Source organism: Procambarus clarkii, chromosome 46 (genome assembly GCF_040958095.1).
Source record: "Procambarus clarkii isolate CNS0578487 chromosome 46, FALCON_Pclarkii_2.0, whole genome shotgun sequence".
Classification (NCBI taxonomy): Eukaryota; Metazoa; Arthropoda; class Malacostraca; order Decapoda; family Cambaridae; genus Procambarus; species Procambarus clarkii.
In genome coordinates this window covers 19,904,705-19,929,549 of record NC_091195.1, presented here as the reverse complement: position 1 = coordinate 19,929,549, position 24,845 = coordinate 19,904,705, and the positions used below count along the sequence as shown (strand labels likewise).

General features: G+C 44.8%; 1 protein-coding gene across 2 annotated transcripts in view; it reads left to right on the top strand.

Moving 5' to 3' along the window:
- Positions 1-24,845, top strand: part of LOC123770472 (transient receptor potential channel pyrexia) — a 78,844-nt gene that overhangs the window by 755 nt on the left and 53,244 nt on the right. The gene's annotated exons all lie outside the window — the stretch shown is intronic.

The following is a 24,845-nucleotide window of genomic DNA, read 5'->3' as shown; positions in this document are numbered from 1 at the left end:
GTATGCACACTTCAGGCTGTATGGATACTTCAGGCTGTATGGATACTTCAGGCTGTATGGATTCCTCAGGCTGTATGCATACTTCACTATGAATACTTCAGTCTGTATGCATACTTCAGTCTATGCATACTTCAGCATGGATTCTTCAGTCTGTACATATACTTCAGTCTGTATGGGTACATCAGTGTATGGATACATCAGTGTATGGATACATCAGTGTATGGATACGTCAGTCTGTATGGATACTTGTCTGTATGGATACGTCAGTCTGTATGGATACGTCAGTCTGTATGGATACTTGTCTGTATGGATACGTCAGTCTGTATGGATACGTCAGTCTGTATGGATACGTCAGTCTGTATGGATACGTCAGTCTGTATGGATACGTCAGTCTGTATGGATACGTCAGTCTGTATGGATACTTGTCTGTGTTCTGCTGCCTGCATGCATACTTTTGTCTATATGCATACTTTTATGTATTCTACTGCTACCGCTATGAATACCTCCGGGTGTATGCGTAATTCTGCCTGTATGCATACTACTGTGCGTATACATACTGCTGTATCTGTGTATTCTGCAGCCAATACCTCTTGGCTGTATGAATAATTCAGCCAGGATGTATACAATGTATATTTGCATGCATACGTATATATCTGCATTTACACTATTGTTTGTATAACTGATTATGTATACCTCTGGTTATAGGTATAAGTCTACCTGTATATATATACCTGTTTATGTATATTCTACCTGTATCCCTGACTTTATGTATATCTCTACAATTTATATGTAAATATATGATTGGGTTCAAGTACGGCTATGTAATGTGGTGCTATAGGCTACCTGTGTTTGCTCTACATCTTTGAACACAAGTCACGTCTGTCTGTACTCACCTAGTTGTGTTTGTGGGGTTGAGCTCTGGCTCATTGGTCCCGCCTCTCAACTGTCAATCAACTGGTGTACAGGTTCCTGAGCCTATTGGGCTCTATCATATCTACACGAAACTGTATTCACCTAGTTGTGCTTGCGGGGGTTGAGCTCTGGCTCTTTGGTCCCGCCTCTCAACTGTCAATCAACAGGTGTACTGAGCCTATTGGGCTCTATCATATCTACACTTGAAACTGTGTATGGAGTCAGCCTCCACCACACCACTGCCTAATGCATTCCATTTGTCAACCACTCTGATACTAAATACTGATACTAGACACGTAGGTCTCTACTTGTGTATTTTCGTATGTCTGTGTATGTGTGTGTATGTGTGTGTATAGGCTCCAGAAAATTGCGTTTGTGATTATGAGGGACTGAATTGAAATTGAAATAAGTTTATTGAGGTAAAATACACACAAAGGGATGAGGTAGCTCAAGCTATTCTCACCCCGTTCAGTACATCGTGTTAATACATACATCTTGAGATGATTTCGGGGCTTTAGTGTCCCCACGGCCCGGTCCTCGACCAGGCCTCCACCCCCAGGAAGCAGCCCGTGACAGCTGACTAACACCCAGGTACCTATTTTACTGCTAGGTAACACGAGCATAGGGTGAAAGAAACTCTGCCCATTGTTTCTCGCCGGCGCCCGGGATCGAACCCCGGAGCACAGGATCACAAGTACTGTGTGCTGTCCGCTCGGCCGACCTTAGGGGCCTCGTTGCCTGGTGGATAGCGCGGACTCGTAATTCTGTGGCGCGGGTTCGATTCCCGCACGAGGCAGAAACAAATGGGCAAAGTTTCTTTCACCCTGAATGCCCCTGTTACCTAGCAGTAAATAGGTACCTGGGAGTTGGTCAGCTGTCACGGGCTGCTTCCTGGGGGTGGAGGCCTGGTCGAGGACCGGGCCGCGGGGGACACTAAAGCCCCGAAATCATCTCAAGATAACCTCAAGATAGACCGGCTCTCTTAACACACACCATAGACACACATCACAAGCAATAAACGTATTACCGAACATTCTGAGAGATAAACATATACATTTCCTCATGTATATTCCTGCGTTGAGAGGGGTCCTGGCGGCTGAGTGGACAACGCTCGGCGTTCATAGTCGTAACGTTCCGGGTTCGATCCCCGGCGGAGGCTGAAACAAATGGGCCGAGTTTCTTCCTGATGGCTCTGTTCACCTAGCAGTAAATAGGTACCTGGGAGTTAGACAGCTGCTACGGGCTGCTGCTTTCTGGGGGATGTGTAACAAAAAAGGAGGCCTGGTCGAGGACCGGGCCGCGGGGACGCTAAGCCCCGAAATCATCTCAAGATAACCTCCCCAGTTGCCCATCTTCAGGAGTACAATCTTTAACTGCTAGGTGAACAGACCCATCAGGTGAAAGGAAACATACCGATCCATCTGTGTTCCGCTCGAGGATAGAATCCCGAATACTGAGATTGTGAATCGAGGACGTAGACCACTGCGCCACGGGACCCATTAAAATGTCATATTTGGTATTAACTCCTTTGACCGACTGACTCACGGACTCACTGCAAACTTTGTGAGTAAACACGATAGACATATGATGAATAACGTGAGTAAACACGATAGACATATGATGAATAACGTGAGTGAACACGATAGACATATGATGAATAACGTGAGTGAACACGATAGATATATGATGAATAACGTGAGTAAACACGATAGATATATGATGAATAGCGTGAGTAAACACGATAGATATATGATGAATAACGTGAGTGAACACGATAGATATATGATGAATAACGTGAGTAAACACGATAGATATATGATGAATAACGTGAGTAAACACGATAGATATATGATGAATAACGTGAGTGAACACGATAGATATATGATGAATAACGTGTGAGTAAACACGATAGATATATGATGAATAACGTGAGTGAACACGATAGATATATGATGAATAACGGGCGAGTCAACACGATAGATATATGATGAATCTGGCTAATAAACCAAATATCTGACTATAGGTCAATAGATACCTAAAACCTAAGAACTACATCTGTTCTATAAACCACAAATGAGTAGACGTATTACACACAAAGGGAGTTACCAGATACCAGAGGGGCCAGGAATGAGTACCTCAGAGTGAGGAGAGAAGCGGAGAGACAGTATGAAAATGGCATAGGAAGTAAAGCCAAGACCCAACAGCCGGGCTGTGGTGGGTACGTGGCCCTGCGGGCCGCTCCAAGCAACAGCCTGGTGGACCAAACTCTCACAAGTCGAGCCTGGCCTCGGGCCGGGCTTGGGCAGTAGAACAACTCCCAGAACCCCATCAACCAGGTATATGTGGGCCTGCGGGCCGCTCCAAGCAACAGCCTGGTGGACCAAACTCTCACAAGTCAAGCCTGCCCTCGGGCCGGGCTTGGGGAGTAGAAGAACTCCCAGAACCCCATCAACCAGGTATCAACCAGGTAAAGCTGCTCCACAGCCACATCAGGAGGAAAACAACAGTGAAGGAACAAGTGATGACACTGAGAAAAGGGGAGAACAGATACACAGAGAACGATAAAGAGGTGTGTGAAGAACTCAACAAGAGATTCCAGGAGGTCTTCACAATAGAGCAAGGAGAAGTCGCTGTACTAAGAGAGGAGGCGGCAAAGCAAGCGACCTTGGAGGAATTTGAGTTTACCAGTGATGAGGTCAAAAGGTGTCTGTTGGAGCTAGATTTGACAAAGGCTGTTGGGCCTGACAGAATCTCACCATGGATACTAAAGGAAGGTGCAGAAGCACTAAGTGTGCCACTCTCTATGGTGTATAACAGGTCACTGGAAACAGGAGACCTTCCGGAAACCTGGAAGACAGCTAATGTAGTCCTAATATACAAAAAGGGCGACAGGCAAGAGGCACTGAACTACAGGCCAGTTTCCCTAACTTGTATACCATGCAAGGTGATGGAGAAGATCGTGAGGAAAAGGCTCGTAGAGCATCTGGAGGGAAATAACTTTGTAACGCCACCAGCATGGGTTCAGGGATGGTAAATCGTGCCTCACAGGCCTAATAGAATTCTATGACACGAGCAACAAAAATTAGGCAAGAACAAAGATGTAAACAAAATTCTTTGGCTGTCAGAAAGCCGTTGACACAGTACCCCATAAGAGGCTGTTACAAAAGTTGGAGAAACAGGCAGGAATAACAGGTTAGATGCTCCAGTAGATAAGGGAGTATCTAAGCAACAGGAAACAGCGAGTTACTGTGAGGGGGGAGACATCAGAGTGGCGAGATGTCACCAGTGGAGTCCCACAGGGCTCAGTACTTGGACCCATCCTGTTTATGATATATGCAAATGATATTCTAGAGGGTATAGACTCATACCTCTCAGTGTTTGCTGATGATGCTAAGACGCTGAGACGGATAAAGACATAAATATAGACAGAGATTACAAGACGGCCTAATTGGAGGAATGTTCCAGAAAATGGCTACTAACATTTAACTCGGGAAAGTGTAAAGTAATGAAATTAGGCGAAGGGAGCAGGAGGCTGAACACAAGGTACCATCTGGGAGGTGAAATCCTGCAAGAGTCAAATAGAGAGAAAGATCTGGGGGTTGATATCACACCGAACCTGTCCCCAGAGGCCCACATCAAAAGGATATCATCAGCGGCATATGCTAGATTGGCCAACATAAGAACTGCCTTCAGGAACTTGAGTAAGGAAGCACTCAGAACCTCGTACAACATACGTCAGACCAATCCTGGAGTATGCAGTCCGGCCTTGAGTCCAATACCTAGTTAAACACAAGATAAAGTTAGAGAAGATTCAGAGGTATGCCACCAGACTAGTCCAAGAGATGAGAGGTACAAGCTATGAGGAAAGGCTACGAAAATTAAACATCACGTTCCTAGAAACAGAAGAATTGGGGGAGACATGATCACCACCTACAAAATTCTCAGAGAAATTGACAGGGTAGAGAAAGATAAACTGTTTAACACGGGTGGTGCGCGAACAAGGGGAGACAGGTGGAAACTGAGTATGCAAATGAACCACAGAGACATTAAAAATAATTTGTTTCAGTGTCAGAGTAGTTAACAGGTGGAATGCATTAGGCAGTGATGTGGTGGAGGCTGACTCCATACACAGTTTCAAGTGTAGATATGATAGAGCCCAATAGGCTCAGGAACCTGTACACCAGGGAGGGAGCCGGTCGGCCGAGCGGACAGCACGCGGGACTTGTGATCCTGTGGTCCTGGGTTCGATCCCAGGCGCCGGCGAGAAACGATGGACAGAGTTTCTTTCACCCTATGCCCCTGTTACCTAGCAGTAAATAGGTACCTGGGTGTTAGTCAGCTGTCACGGGCTGCTTCCTGGGGGTGGAGGCCTGGTCGAGGACCGGGCCGTGGGGACACTAAAAAAAAAAAAAAGCCCCGAAATCATCTCAAGATAACCTGTTGACTGACAGTTGAGAGGCGGGACCAAAGAGCCAGAGCTCAACCCCCGCCAGCACAACTAGGAGAGTGCACATGAACATACACCCCGGGGCATGGTAGGAATGACTGGGCACCATTCCCCCCGCCAGCACAACTAGGAGAGTGCACATGAACATACACCCCGGGGCATGGTAGGAATGACTGGGCACCATTCCCCCCGCCAACACAACTAGGTGAGTGCACATGAACATACACCCCGGGGCATGGTAGGAATGACTGGGCACCATTCCCCCCGCCAGCACAACTAGGAGAGTGCACATGAACATACACCCCGGGGCATGGTAGGAATGACTGGGCACCATTACCCCCGCCAGCACAACAAGGAGAGTGCACATGAACATACACCCCGGGGCATGGTAGGAATGACTGGGCACCATTCCCCCCGCCAGCACAACAAGGAGAGTGCACATGAACATACACCCCGGGGCATGGTAGGAATGACTGGGCACCATTCCCCCCGCCAGCACAACTAGGTGAGTGCACATGAACATACACCCCGGGGCATGGTAGGAATGACTGGGCACCATTCCCCCCGCCAGCACAACTAGGTGAGTGCACATGAACATACACCCCGGGGCATGGTAGGAATGACTGGGCACCATTCCCCCCGCCAGCACAACAAGGAGAGTGCACATGAACATACACCCCGGGGCATGGTAGGAATGACTGGGCACCATCCCTCCAGTGTTTGCCGTAGCTGACTGTACTAACCCAACAACAACTTGGCCGCTTACTGAACGCTCCACATTTTTCAACCCAATAATCCACGTCGTAAAAATTGCGGTGGTTTAGGGAAGTTGAAACACGCCGTAATATTAACGTTTAGTGTCCTAATGCCTCTGGTAGGTTAGATGGGTACCTTACCTTGAGGTGCTTCCGGGGCTTAGCGTCCCTGCGGCCCGGTCGTCGACCAGGTCTCCTGAACACATGTAGGCCAGGGTAGGCCAGGTTTTGACGCTCTTGGTTAGGCTAAACCACTGCATTTTGTACGGAGTGATGATAGTTTTAGTTTAGTTCATTTATTATGCACCCCATACCCATCTTGTGGGCGGTAGTGGAGAGGGTTACAGAGGCACATTATGGGCTCAGGGACTGAACCCCACAATTCATTTAGCTAAATACCTTGGTTACCTTGAGGTGATTTTCGGGGCTTAGCGACCCCGCGGCCCGGTCCTAGTAACTGTATGGTGATTTTAAGTTACAATCTTGATGAGCTAGTTACAAAATTCAGTACCAGTCGTCACATCAACAATGTGTTCAAGATCGACCACAAGTACAGGTTCTAAATTAAGCAACTGTCACACGTGGAGTCACACATGAGCCACAGAGACGTTAGAAAGTACTTTGTCAGTGTCAGAGTAGTTAACAGGTGGAATGCATTAGGCAGTGATGTGGTGGAGGCTGACTCCATACACAGTTTCAAGTGTAGATATGATAGAGCCCAATAGGCTCAGGAACCTGTACACCAGTTGATTGACGGTTGAGAGGCGGGACCAAAGAGCCAAAGCTCAACCTCCGCAAGCACAAATAGGTGAATACATCTATGATTCATCCAATACAATCAGCAGACTTCTAGATGTTACTACTGCTCGGCTTAGACTCTGTTACAAGTATCTCTGGGAATTCTCATTATCTGCTGATGTAGACCTGACCAAATGTAAACTGTGTCAACAAAATTATTCGCACACCCTCCGTCACTATGTGATGGAGTGCGAAAAGATGCGTCAATTTAGAGACAATTCCATAACCAATGTTCCAGCGATGTGTAAATATTTCATTTAAAATGACCTGCTACCAGAAATTTTAGCCAAATATCCCCAGTTTGCTAACTGTAGGTAGTAACTAAGTGATTGTAACCTATCCACCGCTGCCCACTGGATGGGGGGCGGTGTGCAGGACAAACATATCAATTGTGACACTAGCTCACAACTGGAGCCTGACGGCTGAGTGGACAGCGCCTGGGATTCGTAGTCCTAGAGGCCGAAACAAATGAACAAAGTTTCTTTCACCCTGATGCGCCTGTTCACATTGCAGTAAATAGGTACCTGGGAGTTAGACAGCTGCTACGGGCTGCTTCCTGGGGATGTGTACCAAACAGGAGGCCTGGTCGACGAATGGGCCGCGAGGGACACTAAGCCCCAAAATCATCTCAAGAAAACTTAAAAAATCTCTCCATGTATGTATGTCAATCAATCGATGGCACAGTGTTACGGCCAGCTTGGGCCAGGGGCTCTGTTAACGTGTCTTATAACTGCTTTATGCTACCCCAAGTCAATGGCAAGTTTTCAAGAATTGGCGGTAGCAAGTAACAGTGCATGGAATAAAGGGGGGATAAACAATACGTAATTATACCTTCACCAATATATTATCTACAGAAGAAGTACAACTACACATATTAACACTCGCTTTCACCCAGGACACAATAGATCTGCAGTGTTCATCATAACCTGGCGAGTCAACAATCTTCAAGTATACGTCGTCCACGCTCAATGGTAATCACCGGCGAGTTCACCTTCCTCAACATGGGCCAGTCCACACACTGTATCATCAGAATGTCCCAATACCCCACATCCGCTCTACAGAAACACACTGGCAGAAGGCTTCAGCAACACGCTAACAGCATTTCTCAGCAAACACTACTATCCTCTCGTAACTCCTCTTGGCCAAATCTCGGGTCCATACAACACTACACAAGTCCAGCAGCTAACACTGCTACTACCGACGGCGGCCACTTTGTCCTCTCACAGGACTACGTCAGGAGTTCTGGACTGCCCAAGGTGAACTGCCGTCCTCAGAGCAATCGCCTCCTTACTTCACCTCTGTGAACATAAACGTCACTAGCTAGACAGACAGTATACTGAGTGACTTTAGCATAACACCTTCCACCAGGGAACTGACATTGTAATTGCATACACAACCTAGATGGCGTTGATATCGTTATGCCACCCACCAGAGGTCATCCTCCTCGACCTCACCTCCTGAGGTATGAAGCTTTTCACCGACGCCACACCACCGCCAACAGATGGCGTTGCCAGCGTCTCACTTAATACCTGGGTGTTGGAGTGCAGGTCCATAGATGGCGCCGAAATCGCCACTCCACATTCCAGCAACGGTGTCGACACGGGTTCAGTTGAGAACCTGGTTACGGTATTAGAAATAACAGGCGAATTGTGGTCTGGGAAATCACGGATGGCAGCTGGTGCCACAGTTGACACACAGGAACAAGAGGGCGTGGGTGGCACCTGGTGCCACAGTTGACACACAGGAACAAGAGGGCGTGGGTGGCACCTGGTGCCACAGTTGACACACAGGAACAAGAGGGCGTGGGTGGCACCTGGTGCCACAGTTGACACACAGGAACAAGGGGGCGTGGGTGGCACCTGGTGCCACAGTTGACACACAGGAACAAGAGGGCGTGGGTGGCACCTGGTGCCACAGTTGACACACAGGAACAAGAGGGCGTGGGTGGCACCTGGTGCCACAGTTGACACAGGAACAAGGGGGCGTGGGTGGCACCTGGTGCCACAGTTGACACACAGGAACAAGAGGGCGTGGGTGGCACCTGGTGCCACAGTTGACACACAGGAACAAGGGGGCGTGGGTGGCACCTGGTGCCACAGTTGACACACAGGAACAAGAGGGCGTGGGTGGCACCTGGTGCCACAGTTGACACACAGGAACAAGGGGGCGTGGGTGGCACCTGGTGCCACAGTTGACACACAGGAACAAGAGGGCGTGGGTGGCACCTGGTGCCACAGTTGACACAGGAACAAGGGGGCGTGGGTGGCACCTGGTGCCACAGTTGACACACAGGAACAAGAGGGCGTGGGTGGCACCTGGTGCCACAGTTGACACACAGGAACAAGAGGGCGTGGGTGGCACCTGGTGCCACAGTTGACACACAGGAACAAGGGGGCGTGGGTGGCACCTGGTGCCACAGTTGACACACAGGAACAAGAGGGCGTGGGTGGCACCTGGTGCCACAGTTGACACACAGGAACAAGGGGGCGTGGGTGGCACCTGGTGCCACAGTTGACACACAGGAACAAGGGGGCGTGGGTGGCACCTGGTGCCACATAAGGGCCACACACAGATGTCATGAAACACTTTCTTGTGTTAGGGCAGAGAGGCTATAGTTCAATGTTCATGTTGAAATAGAACAAATTATAACACTATATATATATATATATATATATATATATATATATATATATATATATATATATATATATATGTATATATATATATGTATATATATATATATATGTATATATATATATATATATATATATATATATATATATATATATATATATATATATATATATATATATTTTATTAAATATGACCGAAAAAGTAAGATTAATAATTCTAACACGAATTTTCTCAATCTTTCGTACATTATGCTTCACTGTTGGAGGTAAATCAAAAATCACTTCTCCAAAATTCATTTTTATTTCTAGTCTGACGCGACACGGGCGCGTTTCGTAAAACTTATTACATTTTCAAAGACTTCACAAATACACAACTGATTAGAACTTGCATTTCCCTGATTTTATATCTACTTTTGAGTGAGGTGGGAAGGGTGATGTGGCATTACATTTGAGTGAGGTGGGAAGGATGATGTGGCATTAGAGGATATTAATAGGGTATTAAAAGTATCAACACAAGACAGAACACGAAACAATGGATATTGAATAGAAGTGTTTGTAGAAAGCCTATTGGTCCATATTTCTTGATGCTTCTATATTGGAGCGGAGTCTTGAGGTGGGTAGAATATAGTTGTGCATATATAGAAGCATCAAGAAATATGGACCAATAGGCTTTCTACAAACACTTCTATTCAATATCCATTGTTTCGTGTTCTGTCTTGTGTTGATACTTTTAATACCCTATTAATATCCTCTAATGCCACATCATCCTTCCCACCTCACTCAAATGTAATGCCACATCACCCTTCCCACCTCACTCAAAAGTAGATATAAAATCAGGGAAATGCAAGTTCTAATCAGTTGTGTATTTGTGAAGTCTTTGAAAATGTAATAAGTTTTACGAAACGCGCCCGTGTCGCGTCAGACTAGAAATAAAAATGAATTTTGGAGAAGTGATTTTTGATTTACCTCCAACAGTGAAGCATAATGTACGAAAGATTGAGAAAATTCGTGTTAGAATTATTAATCTTACTTTTTCGGTCATATTTAATAAAATATGTCTACAGGAAAGACTGCTACCAAAATATACTAATATATATATATATATATATATATATATATATATATATATACACGAGTGGTACACGAACAAGGGGACGCAGGTGGAAACTTAGTACCCAGATGAGCCACAGAGACGTTAGAAGGAACTTTGTCAGTGTCAGAGTAGTTAACAGGTGGAATGCATTAGGCAGTGATGTGGTGGAGGCTGACTCCATACACAGTTTCAAGTGTAGATATGATAGAGCCCAATAGGCTCAGGAACCTGTACACCAGTTGATTGACGGTTGAGAGGCGGGACCAAAGAGCCAGAGCTCACTACCTAAATCCCAATTGCAAAATATTAAATAATTAAGAACATTAATTGAGCATTATAGCTCATTTACTTACAGATAACATTTACATTATTAATTAAATAACTATAGTTATTTTCATTATCGCCCAACCACTTGAGCTGGACGGTAGAGCGACGGTCTTGCGTCATGCAGGTCGGCGTTCAATCCCCAACCGTCCACACAAGTGGTTGGGCACCATTCCATCCCTCCGTCCCATCCCAAATCCTTATCCTGACCCCTTCCCAGTGCTATATAGTCATAATGGCTTGGCGCTTTCCCCCTAATAATTCCCTTCCCCCTTCTTGACTATATCGCTATTAATTACTCTAGTTATTATTATTATTATGATAATTGTATTGAGGGGCTGAGCGCTGCAGTGAGGGGGGGGAGGGGTTGAAGGGGGGAATGGGGTTGAAGGGAGGGGGGGGTTGAAGAGGGGGGGGTTGAAGGGGTGGAGTCGTCTATTGGATCAAGTGACATTCCATGGACTATATGAGTCAGGTTTTCTGGGAGATGGGGAAGGGAGGGGGGGGGGGTAGAGGGTCTTAATGGAGGGGGGAAGGGGTCTTTATCTTTGTGGAGGGGGGGGGCCTCGAATAAGTATAACTACACACACACACACACACACACCTGTTGATTGACGGTTGAGAGGCGGGACCAAAGAGCCAGAGCTCAACCCCCGCAAACACAACTAGGTGAGTACAACTAGGTGAGTACACACACACACACACACACACACACACACACACACACACACACACACACACACACACACACACAGTACCGCACATGAGACTGCTATACAAACTTGAGAGGCAGGCAGGAGTAAGCGGAAAGGCCCTAGTATGGGTGAAGAACTACCTAACAGGAAGGAGCCAGAGGGTAATGGTAAGGGGCGAGAAGTCGGACTGGCGAACAGTAACGAGTGGAGTACCTCAAGGATCGGTGCTGGGACCAATCCTCTTTCTAATTTACGTAAATGATATGTTTACAGGAGTGGAATCATACATGTCAATGTTTGCGGATGACGCAAAATTAATGAGAGGAGTTGTGACAGACGAGGATTGTAGGATTCTCCAAGAGGACTTAAACAGGCTGCAGAGATGGTCAGGGAAATGGCTACTGGAGTTCAAGAGCAGTAAATGTAAAGTTATGGAAATGGGATCAGGTGATAGGAGACCAAAGGGACAGTACACAATGAAGGAGAACAGCCTACCTGTGACGATTCGAGAAAGAGACCTGGGGGTGGACGTAACACCTAATCTATCTCCTGAGGCACATATAAATAGGATAACGACAGCAGCGTACTCTACACTGGCGAAAATTAGAACTTCATTCAGAAACCTAAGTGAGGAGGCTTTTAGGGCGCTTTACACTGCCTACGTGAGACCAGTCTTAGAGTATGCCGCGCCATCATGGAGTCCCCACCTGAAGAAACACATAAGGAAACTGGAGAAGGTTCAGAGGTTTGCGACGAGGCTTGTCCCAGAGTTACGAGGGATGGGATATGAAGAGCGTCTGAAGGAACTGAACCTTACGACACTAGAGAAAAAAAGGGAGAGAGGAGATATGATAGGAACATATAAAATACTCAGGGTAATTGACAAAGTGGAAATAGATGAAATGTTCACACGTAATAATAACAGAACGAGGGGATATGGGTGGAAACTGGAAACTCAGATGAGTCACAGAGATGTTAGGAAGTTTTCTTTTACCGTGAGAGTAGTGGAAAAATGGAATGCACTTGGGGAACAGGTTGTGGAAGCAAACTCTATTCATACTTTTAAAATTAGGTATGATAGGGAAATGGGACAGGAGTCATTACTGTAAACAACCGATGGCTGGAAAGGCGGGATCCAAGAGTCAATGCTCGATCCTGCAAGCACAAATAGGCGAGTACACACACAGCGGCATATGCTAGACTGGCCAACATAAGAACTGTCTTTAGAAACTTGTGTAAGGAATCGTTCAGGACCCTGTATACCACTTATGTCAGACCAATCCTGGAGTATGCAGCTCCAGCCTGGAGTCCACACTTAGTTAAACACAATACAAAGTTAGAGAAGATTCAGAGGAATGCCACCGGACTTGTCCCGGAACTGAGAGATATGAGCTACGAGGAAAGGCTACGGGAGCTGAACCTCACATCTCTGGAAAACAGAAGAGTAAGGGGAGACATGATAACCACCTACAAAATTCTCAGGGGAATTGACAGGGTGGACAAAGACAAACTCGGGTGGGACACGAACAAAGGGACACAGGTGGAAACTGAGAACCCAAATGAGCCACAGAGACATTAGAAAGAACTTTTTCAGTGTCAGAGTAGTTAACAGGTGGAATGCATTAGGCAGTGATGTGGTGGAGGCTGACTCCTTACACAGTTTCAAGTGTAGATATGATAGAGCCCAATAGGCTCAGGAATCTGTACACCTGTTGATTGACGGTTGAGAGGCGGGACCAAAGAGCCAGAGCTCAACCCCCGCAAGCACAACTAGATGAGTACACACGGGGCCTCGCAGCGGTGTGGATATCGCTCAGGGGTCATAGTCTAAGGTTCCGGGTTCGATTCCCGGCCGAGGCAGAAACAAATGGGCAGAGTTTCTTTCACCCTGATGCGCTTGTTCACCTAGCAGTAAATAGGTACCTGGGAGTTAGACAGCTGCTACGGGCTGCTTCCTGGGGGATGAGTGTGTGTTAGAAATATATGTAGTAGACATAATAGAGGAAAAATAGATTGGTTAGAAAGGCGGGGTCCAAGAGCTAATAGCTCGATTCTGCAGACACAAATAGGAAATACAAATACTAAATACACCCACACATTCATACCTTATGAAACATAAAACTAAAATTGAAAAAGTGCAGAAGTTTGCTACTAGATTAGTGCCAGAGCTTAGAGGGTTAAGGTATGATAGGCTGAAGGAACTGGATCCCATAGCCTTGGAGGACACAAGAAATAGTGGAGCAATGATAACAACGTACAAGATACTGAGGGGGGAATAGACAAAGTGAACAATTACAGCCTCGTTAAGTTGAGAGAAAGTAGGACAAGAGATCACAGGTGGGAACTGGTGTCGCAAATAAGTCGAAGGAATAAGGAAATACTGAACAAATCTACAAGGTTAAGGAAGTACTGGTACCCAGTACAGGTGGTCAACACAGGGGGATGTTCTGAAAGAAGAAGTTCTGGAAACCACCTCCACCGATCGGAGGGAGCCGGTCGGCCGAGCGGACAGCACGCGGGACTTGTAATCCTGTGGTCCTGGGTTCGATCCCAGGCGCCGGCGAGAAACAATGGGCAGAGTTTCTTTCCCCCTATGCCCCTGTTACCTAGCAGCAAATAGGTACCTGGGTGTTAGTCAGCTGTCACGGGCTGCTTCCTGGGGGTGGACGCCTGGTCAAGGACCGGGCCGCGGGGACACTAAAAGCCCCGAAATCATCTCAAGATAAACTCAAGATAACCATCCTCAACTTTAATTAAAGGTTTGAGATATTGATTGTTAGACTAGCAAAGTTTTAACATTGAACTATATGTTTAACACTTCTCTAACCCTGTCCATGGAGGACAGAAGAAAATGTATATATGCTGGTTAGCACTGTAAATGTCCGGCCACGTCTGTGGTAGAAAATAATAATAATAATAAATTTTTTTTTTTAACACAACGGCTACAAGAATGTCAGAAGATACTTTAAACTGTCCAGTTTATAGGACTCATAAATATGAGTTGATATAGTTGTTGAGGCAAATACAATTAAAAGTTTCAACTGTAGATAAGATAAGACAAATGCGTGAAAATGGAACATTGCGTTGAAATACTGATGGTGGAAAGTCTTGCTCTCTCTCTCTCTCAGTCTCTCTTTAACTTAAGCAGTCAGTCATATCTTTATCTACCTCAAGCACAATCTTACTGATGGTGGAAAGTCTTGCTCTCTCTCATTCTATCTTTAAGTCAGTCATATCTTTATCTACCTCAAGCACAGTCTTACTATTTAATAACCTAACTTATTACCTATGCTACTACTCAGTCTTTAACTTTAAGGTGTTCAGGCGAGGAGTCACAATAACGTGGCTAAAGTAAGTTGACCAGACCACACACTAGAAGGTGAAGGGACGACGACGTTTCGGTCCGTCCTGGACCATTCTCAAATCCTCAAATCGAATTGAGAATGGTCCAGGACGGACCGAAACGTCGTCGTCCCTTCACCTTCTAGTATGTGGTCTGGTCAACTTTAAGGAGTGATAAAACATTTGAACATCCATGGATTTTTTCAGCATTAGGTTAATGGTGATGAACTTGCTGAACAAATGTAACTTTAATCCCAGTAATTATGTTATGGTCAAAGTTACCTTTGTTCAGCGAGTTCACCGCGATTAATGAACTGTTCAGATACAGTTCACCGCGATTAACGAACTGTTCAGATACAGTTCACAGCGATTAATGAACTGTTCAGATACAGTTCACAGCGATTAATGAACTGTTCAGATACAGTTCACCGCGATTAACGAACTGTTCAGATACAGTTCACAGCGATTAATGAACTGTTCAGATACAGTTCACCGCGATTAATGAACTGTTCAGATACAGTTCACCGCGATTAATGAACTGTTCAGATACAGTTCACCGCGATTAATGAACTGTTCAGATACAGTTCACCGCGATTAACGAACTGTTCAGATACAGTTCACTGCGATTAACGAACTGTTCAGCAAGTTCACCGCGATTAATGAACTGTTCAGATACAGTTCACCGCGATTAATGAACTGTTCAGATACAGTTCACCGCGATTAACGAACTGTTCAGATACAGTTCACTGCGATTAACGAACTGTTCAGTGAGTTCACCGCGATTAATGAACTGTTCAGATACAGTTCACCACGATTAATGAACTGTTCAGATACAGTTCACCGCGATTAACGAACTGTTCAGATACAGTTCACTGCGATTAACGAACTGTTCAGCGAGTTCACCGCGATTAATGAACTGTTCAGATACAGTTCACCGCGATTAATGAACTGTTCAGATACAGTTCACCGCGATTAACGAACTGTTCAGATACAGTTCACAGCGATTAATGAACTGTTCAGCGAGTTCACCGCGATTAATGAACTGTTCAGATACAGTTCACCGCGATTAATGAACTGTTCAGATACAGTTCACCGCGATTAATGAACTGTTCAGCGAGTTCACCGCGATTAATGAACTGTTCAGATACAGTTCACCGCGATTAATGAACTGTTCAGATACAGTTCACAGCGATTAACGAACTGTTCAGATACAGTTCACCGCGATTAACGAACTGTTCAGATACAGTTCACCGCGATTAACGAACTGTTCAGATACAGTTCACCGCGATTAACGAACTGTTCAGATACAGTTCACCGCGATTAACGAACTGTTCAGATACAGTTCACCGCGATTAATGAACTGTTCAGATACAGTTCACCGCGATTAACGAACTGTTCAGATACAGTTCACCGCGATTAACGAACTGTTCAGATACAGTTCACCGCGATTAATGAACTGTTCAGCGAGTTCACCGCGATTAATGAACTGTTCAGCGAGTTCACCGCGATTAATGAACTGTTCAGCGAGTTCACCGCGATTAATGAACTGTTCAGCGAGTTCACTGCGATTAATGAACACACTCATGGATGTCCAGACACCAGTGTATATTAACTAGGCGTTTTAGTCTCAAGAGGAAGTGTTTGCAAGCTGGCTATTGTGGGTGGGAAGCAGCACTGAACGAAGGGAGTGACTTAGTGCATCTGAGACGTCAGACTCTGCGGTAATTAGAGTTCAGAGTAGTTAGAGGATATTAATACAAGCCTAACTACCAGTCTCTGGTTGTTACAGCATCTTATTCGTCTTCTTGAGGTTATCTTGAGATGATTTCGGGGCTTAGCGTCCCCGCGGCCCGGTCCTCGACCAGGCCTCCTTTTTGTTACACATCCCCAGGAAGCAGCACGTAGCAGCTGTCTAACTCCCAGGTACCTATTTACTGCTAGGTGAACATAAGCATTAGGATGAAAGAAACTATGCGCCATTTGTTTCCACCTCCACCGGGGACTGAACCCTGAACATCAGGACTACGAATCCCGAGCTCTGTCCGCTCAGCCGTCAGGCCCCCCCTCAGCATGCTTATAATATATTGATTTACATGACTCTGAGTAAGCCTAACTAGGCCTACAATAGGCTCTACAAGCAAGAGCATTACCCCCCCCCCCCCCCCCCGTCACACCAAAACTGTCATTAACTTCACCTGTTTAACGTGCTAAATTAGGCATGTTTTGACGCTAATTTAACACCGTGTTAATTTCTGTACACATGGCCACTAATTTAATATGTTGTTATAGATTCAGCTACTCGGAACAAGTTCCAAGTAGCACGGGCTATGGTGAGCCCGTAACACCCACACCAATTTAATAGCACGCTAATATCGGGGCATGCTGCCTGGGTGCAGAGATCAACGAACTACAACCTCTCCCTCCTCCTCCCCCGTTCGACCCCCACCTTTTCATTGACTGGCATGAGTGGAGACTGTGTTGTGATTACAAGCACTCAGGAGTGACTGATGGGCCAGTTTGCCTTCACTCTGAGTGTAAGACGATACTCTACCTTTATTAAAACCCTTCGTGTGTGTGTGTGTGTGTGTGTGTGTGTGTGTGTGTGTGTGTGTGTGTGTGTGTGTGTGTGTGTGTGTGTGTGTGTGTGTGTACTCACTTAATTGTGCTTGCGGGGGTTGAGCTCTGGCTCTTTGGTCCCGCCGACCAAAGACACACACACACACACACAACCGTGTGTGTGTGTGTGTGTGTGTGTGTGTGTGTACTCATCTAGTTGTGCTTGCGGGGGTTGAGCTCTGGCTCTTTGGTCCCGCCTCTCAATCGTCAATCAACTGGTGTACAGTTTCCTGAGCCTATTGGGCTCTATCATATCTACACTTGAAACTGTGTATGGAGTCAGCCTCCACCACATCACTGCCTAATGTATTCCACCTGTTAACTACTCTGACACTGAAAAAGTTCTTTCTAACGTCCCTGTGGCTCATTTGGGGACTTGGTTCCCACCTGTGTCCCCTTGTTTGAGTACCAGCTGTGTTAAATGATGTGTTTATCTACCCTGTCAATTCCCCTGAGAATTTTGTATGTGGTGATCAAGTCCCCCGAACTCTTCTGTCTTCCTGCGACGTGAGGTGCAAAACACGAAACCTTTCCTCATATCTCATACCTCGTAGTTCTGGAACTAGTCTAGTGACCTACCTCCATCTTATGTTTGGCAATGTATGAACTCCATGCTGGAGCTGCATACTCCAGAATTGGTCTCACGTACGTGGTGTACAAGGTTCTAAATGATTCCTTACACAAATTTCTTAAGGCAGCGTCACATACGCCGCTGATATCTTTTTCGTGTGGGCTTTAGGAGACAAATTTGAAGTGATATCAACTCATGGATTCTTCTGTTTGTTTCATGGAGAACTTCGTCTGGTATTTGATATCTTGTGGCCTGGCCCATTTGATATCTTGTGTCTGGCCTCCTGCTTCCTCCACCCAACCACTTGGGGTGGACGGTAGAGCGACGGTCTGGCGTCATACAGGTCGGCGTTCAATCCCCCGACCGTCCACCACAAGTGGTTGGACACCATTCCTTCCCTCCGTCCCATCCCTAATCCTTATCCTGACCCCTTCCCAGTGTTATATAGTCGTAATGACTTGGCGCTTTCCCCTAATAATTCTCTCCCTCCTCTCTGGTTGTTACAACATCTTCTTGAGGTTATCTTGAGATGATTTCAGGGCTTAGCGTCCCCGCGGCCCGGTCCTCGACCAGGCCTCCTTTTTGTTACACACCCCCAGGAAGCAGCCCGTAGCAGCTATCTAACTCCCAGGTACCTATTTACTGCTAGGTGAACAGGGGGGCATCAAGGTGAAAGAAAATCTGCCCCCCATTTGTTACCGCCTCCACCGGGGATCGAACCCGGAACCTTAGGACTACGAATGCGAAACGCTGTCCACTCAGCTGTCCGGCCCCAGTAGCTCCTAGAACCACACACCCTTCCTTCTCGGTCATGCAATTTCCGCTTGATGCTTCTTTTTTGTCGAGGGGGGCGGGGGGGGGGGGGGGTTCTTTTTTGTCGAGGGGGGGGCGGGTTCTTTTTTGTCGAGGGGGGGGGGGGGGCGGGGGAGGATGTTCTTTGTTGCAAATACATTTGCTTAATTTTCCTTGTTTTCTTGTACGACTACAAGGAAAATGACAGGTTGGATAACGAGAACTTTTCAGACAAGAGATGCGATACTAATGATGATACTCTTCAAGACGCTAGTGCTCTCGAGAGTGGAGTACTGCTGCTCAGTGACAGCCCCTTTCACAGCTGGAGAGACTGCTCACCTGGAGAGCGTCGTGACCTGGTTGGAAAGGCAGGATCCAAGAGCTAACAGCTCGATCCTGCATGTCGGAAAGTCCGACACCATTTAATAATCATACAGACAGATAATAAGTGCTGCTGTATTACCAACAAGTTACCCATAGAAAACGTAACTTGTAGTGGAATTACCGTCTATAGAAAACGGGATATCATCACCACATACTATTATAATTCACCAGCTATTCTGCTGGGAATTGTTCTTAAATACATTAGTCTTTGGACTTTACCATCATAAAAACATCTTATATAAATTAACTTAATTATCAATATTAAAGTAGAGTAAATGTGACCCTTCTATCACTTTCTGAAATCTGGACAATGTAAGCCAGGCGTCAGAGTGGGGAAGGAGGGCAGCCATTGTTGTTTATTGAGACCAGAGGCTCACACGGGAGCAAATTCGGCTCCTGTTAAATTTACTTGGACGTAGTGTTATGGAACCCAAAGGTGTACCATTGTCAACACGCTGTCTACAAATACAAGTTAAGTGTCTATCCGAAACCCGTTTATCATTCATTTATGGCCATTAATGTCAGGATATAGGGTTAGCCGGTTAGAACGCGAAATCGCCTCATACTAAAGGTAATTAAGCCAGGTCTTTAATGTTCCATGTACTGTATAGTGTTTTCTCTGATATAGCTTGTCATATATAGGATTCTGGCTTCACAGCTAGCGCACTTTTGACAGGTCAAGACGAGGATGCAAGATTATGTGCACCAGTTACTGGGTGATAGAAGCTACCTCAAAGAGGATAATTTGGTGTCTACACTCTAGTTATACCTGGTGGACTAACCTGCTGTACTATAAGAGAAGGAACCTCATCAATGTATGTAGCTATTACTGTAATTTGATTGGCTGCATATGTGTAATATAAACCCCCCCTAATGTGTAGAGGATCGATTTGTGAGATTATGAGATTATTGCAGAAATACAGTCCACTTATCATTATACAAATTGCTATCGAAGTATACAAATTAACGTAAATATAAATTCATATAAATTAAATAAATATAAATCTCACAGGTCGGTTCCCACATTATTTGGTCATCTTCGAACCGGATGACGGATTATTTGATCCTTTGAACCCACATTTGGTCATCTTAGTACCGGATGAACCAGTTAACCAAACCAGTGGATTCATTAAAAACTAGTGCAGTGTTATTTAAACAAAGCCAGCAGTCAAGACGGCAGCCTAGCCTCGAGGGAGCTCAGGAGCCTCCCTCAGCCCAGTTCAGCTTCGTCAGCGGTTTCATGCACACCCACAGATATTTGGTGGCGTGTTATTTCGTGAAATGACAGCGCTAATATAGAAGCCAGCTAATTAGTGACTGTGTGTCGCGTGATTGTTCACGGATTTCGTGGTGTTACATTTCGCGAGAGATTATCTACGAATTTTGTGGACTTTATTTCGCGAGGTCACTAATAATATTTAATACTTCTAGATAATATTAGAAGTTTCATAGAGGCTAATTAAGAGGCTATTAACAATAATTGTGTATATTATTTCTCCAAATAGAGAATCATTTAATATATACTGCACTAGTGATCACAGTATAATATTTACTAATTGCCAACCCACAACAGGGTAGGATATGACTAGTTGAACTATTATTGCTCATCCTAGTCCCATTATTACCATAGTCAGTTGAACTATATTGATCAACCTAGCACCATTAATGAATGGTCCAGACCCTATTTTGGGTGTAATTTTTATCAACTCGAGTTGAGTTGTATATATATAATTTACTTATGATCATTACACCTTTGAGTGATTAATTAGTGTCTCTACCATCCTAGGGTGATATAGAAGAGCTAACCTAAAGGTACTTCCAGTGACACTAGTTTATCACTCAAATCATTAGTGTGTATGATTGTATATATATAATGTGTATTAATTTTAAGTGCTAACCTCTAGTAGAGGTAGGATTATTGCCTAGTGAGTTCAGAATTTACCCTAGGCTACCATTAGTGTTTGTTCAGTATTATGAGCAGCCCAAGTACAAGTTCCACAAGGCTTCACCAACTAGCCAGTATGGATAATGCAGGGAGAATGAAAAGAACCCTTGCAGGTCTTAAAGGCCACTTAACAAGACAGATCAAGAAATGTGAAGATTTGTCACAACAATCTCAAGTTGATTATGCTGACCTGGAAAGCTATTATCAAGCAGCTGCAGGTAAATTTGAGCAAATCAAATGCCAAATAGCAACATATGTGGCTGAACTTGCCAACACCAATTTATCAGAAACAGAAATAGACGACATTATGGTTGATCTTGCGAATTATGAAGATCAAACTCAGGCCACGTTACAGCCTTATGTCAAATTAATTGCCCAGAACAAGGCAACAGCAACAACAACAACAGTTGCATCTAATACGAGTCAAGCAGAAGCTCGACTCCCTCCAATTAATTTACCCGCTTTCTCAGGAAAAGATGAGGAAGATTGGGACGAATTTTGGAACAAATTCGTTGACCTTGTAGACTCAAAACAATCTTTACCAAAGAGTAGTAAATTCTCTTATTTGCAAGGCCAATTATCAGGTGAGGCTAAAACAGTAGTATCCCATCTGAGATTAACTAATGACGGCTATGATCTGGCAGTAAAACTCCTCAAGGATAATTATGCTGATCCAGAAGTAAGAACATCACATTTAGTTCATGAGATGTTGCATTTACCCCCACCGGAGGCTTCAGCTGATTCACTCCAAGTCTTCAAGCTGGAGGTAGAATCATTGATCAATGCCCTCAGCCTGACAGCAGATACAAACGGGGCTGAGTGGGTCTTGAAAATAATTGTCCAGGAGAAAATACCTAGGGACATATTGAGACAAATGAGTGCTCATTACAATAAAAGCATCTTATCCATGAATGAAATATCTGAAGGTTTAAAGTCAGTAGTTCATCAATTACGAACACATGACAAATTAAAACCACCAAGTAAACCCTCAGAAACCAATAATAGTAAACCACAGAGTACCAAAGGTACTCCAAATCAATCTAGACAATATAATTCAACACCAAAGTGGAACAGTGGCAGTGTGGGCGTATATGCAGTGGGACCCTCCAAGCCTATAGTTACTGTGTCACCCAAGAACGTGACACCAAAGGGTACTGGAAGCTATGGAACATGTTTGTTCTGCAATGAGAAACATTCAATGTACCACTGCCCTAATTTTCCTGATAGTGACGCCCGTGTTGAGCGACTCAAAGATTTGCAACATTGCACGAGGTGCCTCAGGAAACATAACATCAACGACTGTGATACTCAATTACACACCTGTAATAGGTGTAACAAAGGTCAACACCATGCAGCATTGTGCAGAGACACCAAAACAACGTCTCCAAAACCCAAGGTGGAAGATAGCATTCCCACCACAGTACAGTACTGCAAGGTGCAACAAACAAACAGTGTCCAATCGGCAAAGTCTAAAGGTAATACGACTTTGCCTACTGCCCAAATTACCATCCTGAATAAGAGGGCCAAGGTCCATACCCGTGGGTTGTTTGACCAAGGATCCCAGAGAACATATATCACTAAAAGGTTGGCAGATGAACTACAATTAAGGCCTGTAGCCCAGACGTCATTCAACATCTCAGGGTTTGTAACAGATGCAGGACCTCAAGTCTACCAGGTGGTACAACCATCAGTACGCTTAGGCAGGTACGTCTGTCGAGTACAAGCCATTGTGGTGGACAAAATACCAGTAGACCTACAAGTTCAAGGTCTGAGAGCAACAGCCAAATTCCTGAGAAATAGAGGAATAAAATTGGCAGATAATATTAAGTCTGATCACCTCACTGACTTCGGTCTCCTTGTTGGGACAGACTATTGCCATCGATTCATCGGTAGCCCTACTAAATATCAGGGTATAACCATGTTAAACTCTGCAGGAGGTAAATTACTCTCAGGCCCAGTATCAAGCCTGAGGAGACCTATGCCTGCAGATAAACAATACCAGTAGAAATCTAAATTTGTCAGCTGATTATATTTCTCCAGTAGCATTATACTAAGGAGATTACAGCTGACTATACCAACAGAGGTTGATGTTAGTATCATCATTTGAAGCTGAAGATGAGTTCATGAGGCCTCAGTGGCAAATCAGTGAACAGTAGCCTAAAACAGCTACAAGTCACTGCGACCAATGTCACTGAACCCACTGCAGTCTCAGAACCATACTTTACTTTAATGATGAGCTATTCAATCTTCTGAATCAATTAACTAAATTAAACCCCAATAAATTTGATGACTGATTTGATACATTTATTATTTAATCAAGATGTATTCCATGGGCCTCAGTGTTTATATATCAGTGACCAGTTACCTGAACAAACTTCAAGTTATATCTAATGTCACTGATCTCACTGCAGTCCCTGAATCATACTTGACTGTAGTACTTGATCACATCCAGTCTTCTGGGTTAAATAATATGTAATAAGGCTTGAATATTAGCCTTTCAAGAGTTGACAGGGAAATGAAATCGCATTAGACTTCTAACCCCTACAACTCTAGTACGGGACATCCGTCCTGTACGAACAGACACACAAATGTGTGATTACTAACTACTAACATCAAATTAATCTAATAATTCGAAGGAGGAGTATCGGTGTCCGTCTGTTCTAAATAGGACTTCGACCCGTGAGCAGCCCCCTGGGGAATTATGTCGGAAAGTCCGACACCATTTAATAATCATACAGACAGATAATAAGTGCTGCTGTATTACCAACAAGTTACCCATAGAAAACGTAACTTGTAGTGGAATTACCGTCTATAGAAAACGGGATATCATCACCACATACTATTATAATTCACCAGCTATTCTGCTGGGAATTGTTCTTAAATACATTAGTCTTTGGACTTTACCATCATAAAAACATCTTATATAAATTAACTTAATTATCAATATTAAAGTAGAGTAAATGTGACCCTTCTATCACTTTCTGAAATCTGGACAAAGTAGGCCAGGCGTCAGAGTGGGGAAGGAGGGCAGCCATTGTTGTTTATTGAGACCAGAGGCTCACACGGGAGCAAATTCGGCTCCTGTTAAATTTACTTGGACGTAGTGTTATGGAACCCAAAGGTGTACCATTGTCAACACGCTGTCTACAAATACAAGTTAAGTGTCTATCCGAAACCCGTTTATCATTCATTTATGGCCATTAATGTCAGGATATAGGGTTAGCCGGTTAGAACGCGAAATCGCCTCATACTAAAGGTAATTAAGCCAGGTCTTTAATGTTCCATGTACTGTATAGTGTTTTCTCTGATATAGCTTGTCATATATAGGATTCTGGCTTCACAGCTAGCGCACTTTTGACAGGTCAAGACGAGGATGCAAGATTATGTGCACCAGTTACTGGGTGATAGAAGCTACCTCAAAGAGGATAATTTGGTGTCTACACTCTAGTTATACCTGGTGGACTAACCTGCTGTACTATAAGAGAAGGAACCTCATCAATGTATGTAGCTATTACTGTAATTTGATTGGCTGCATATG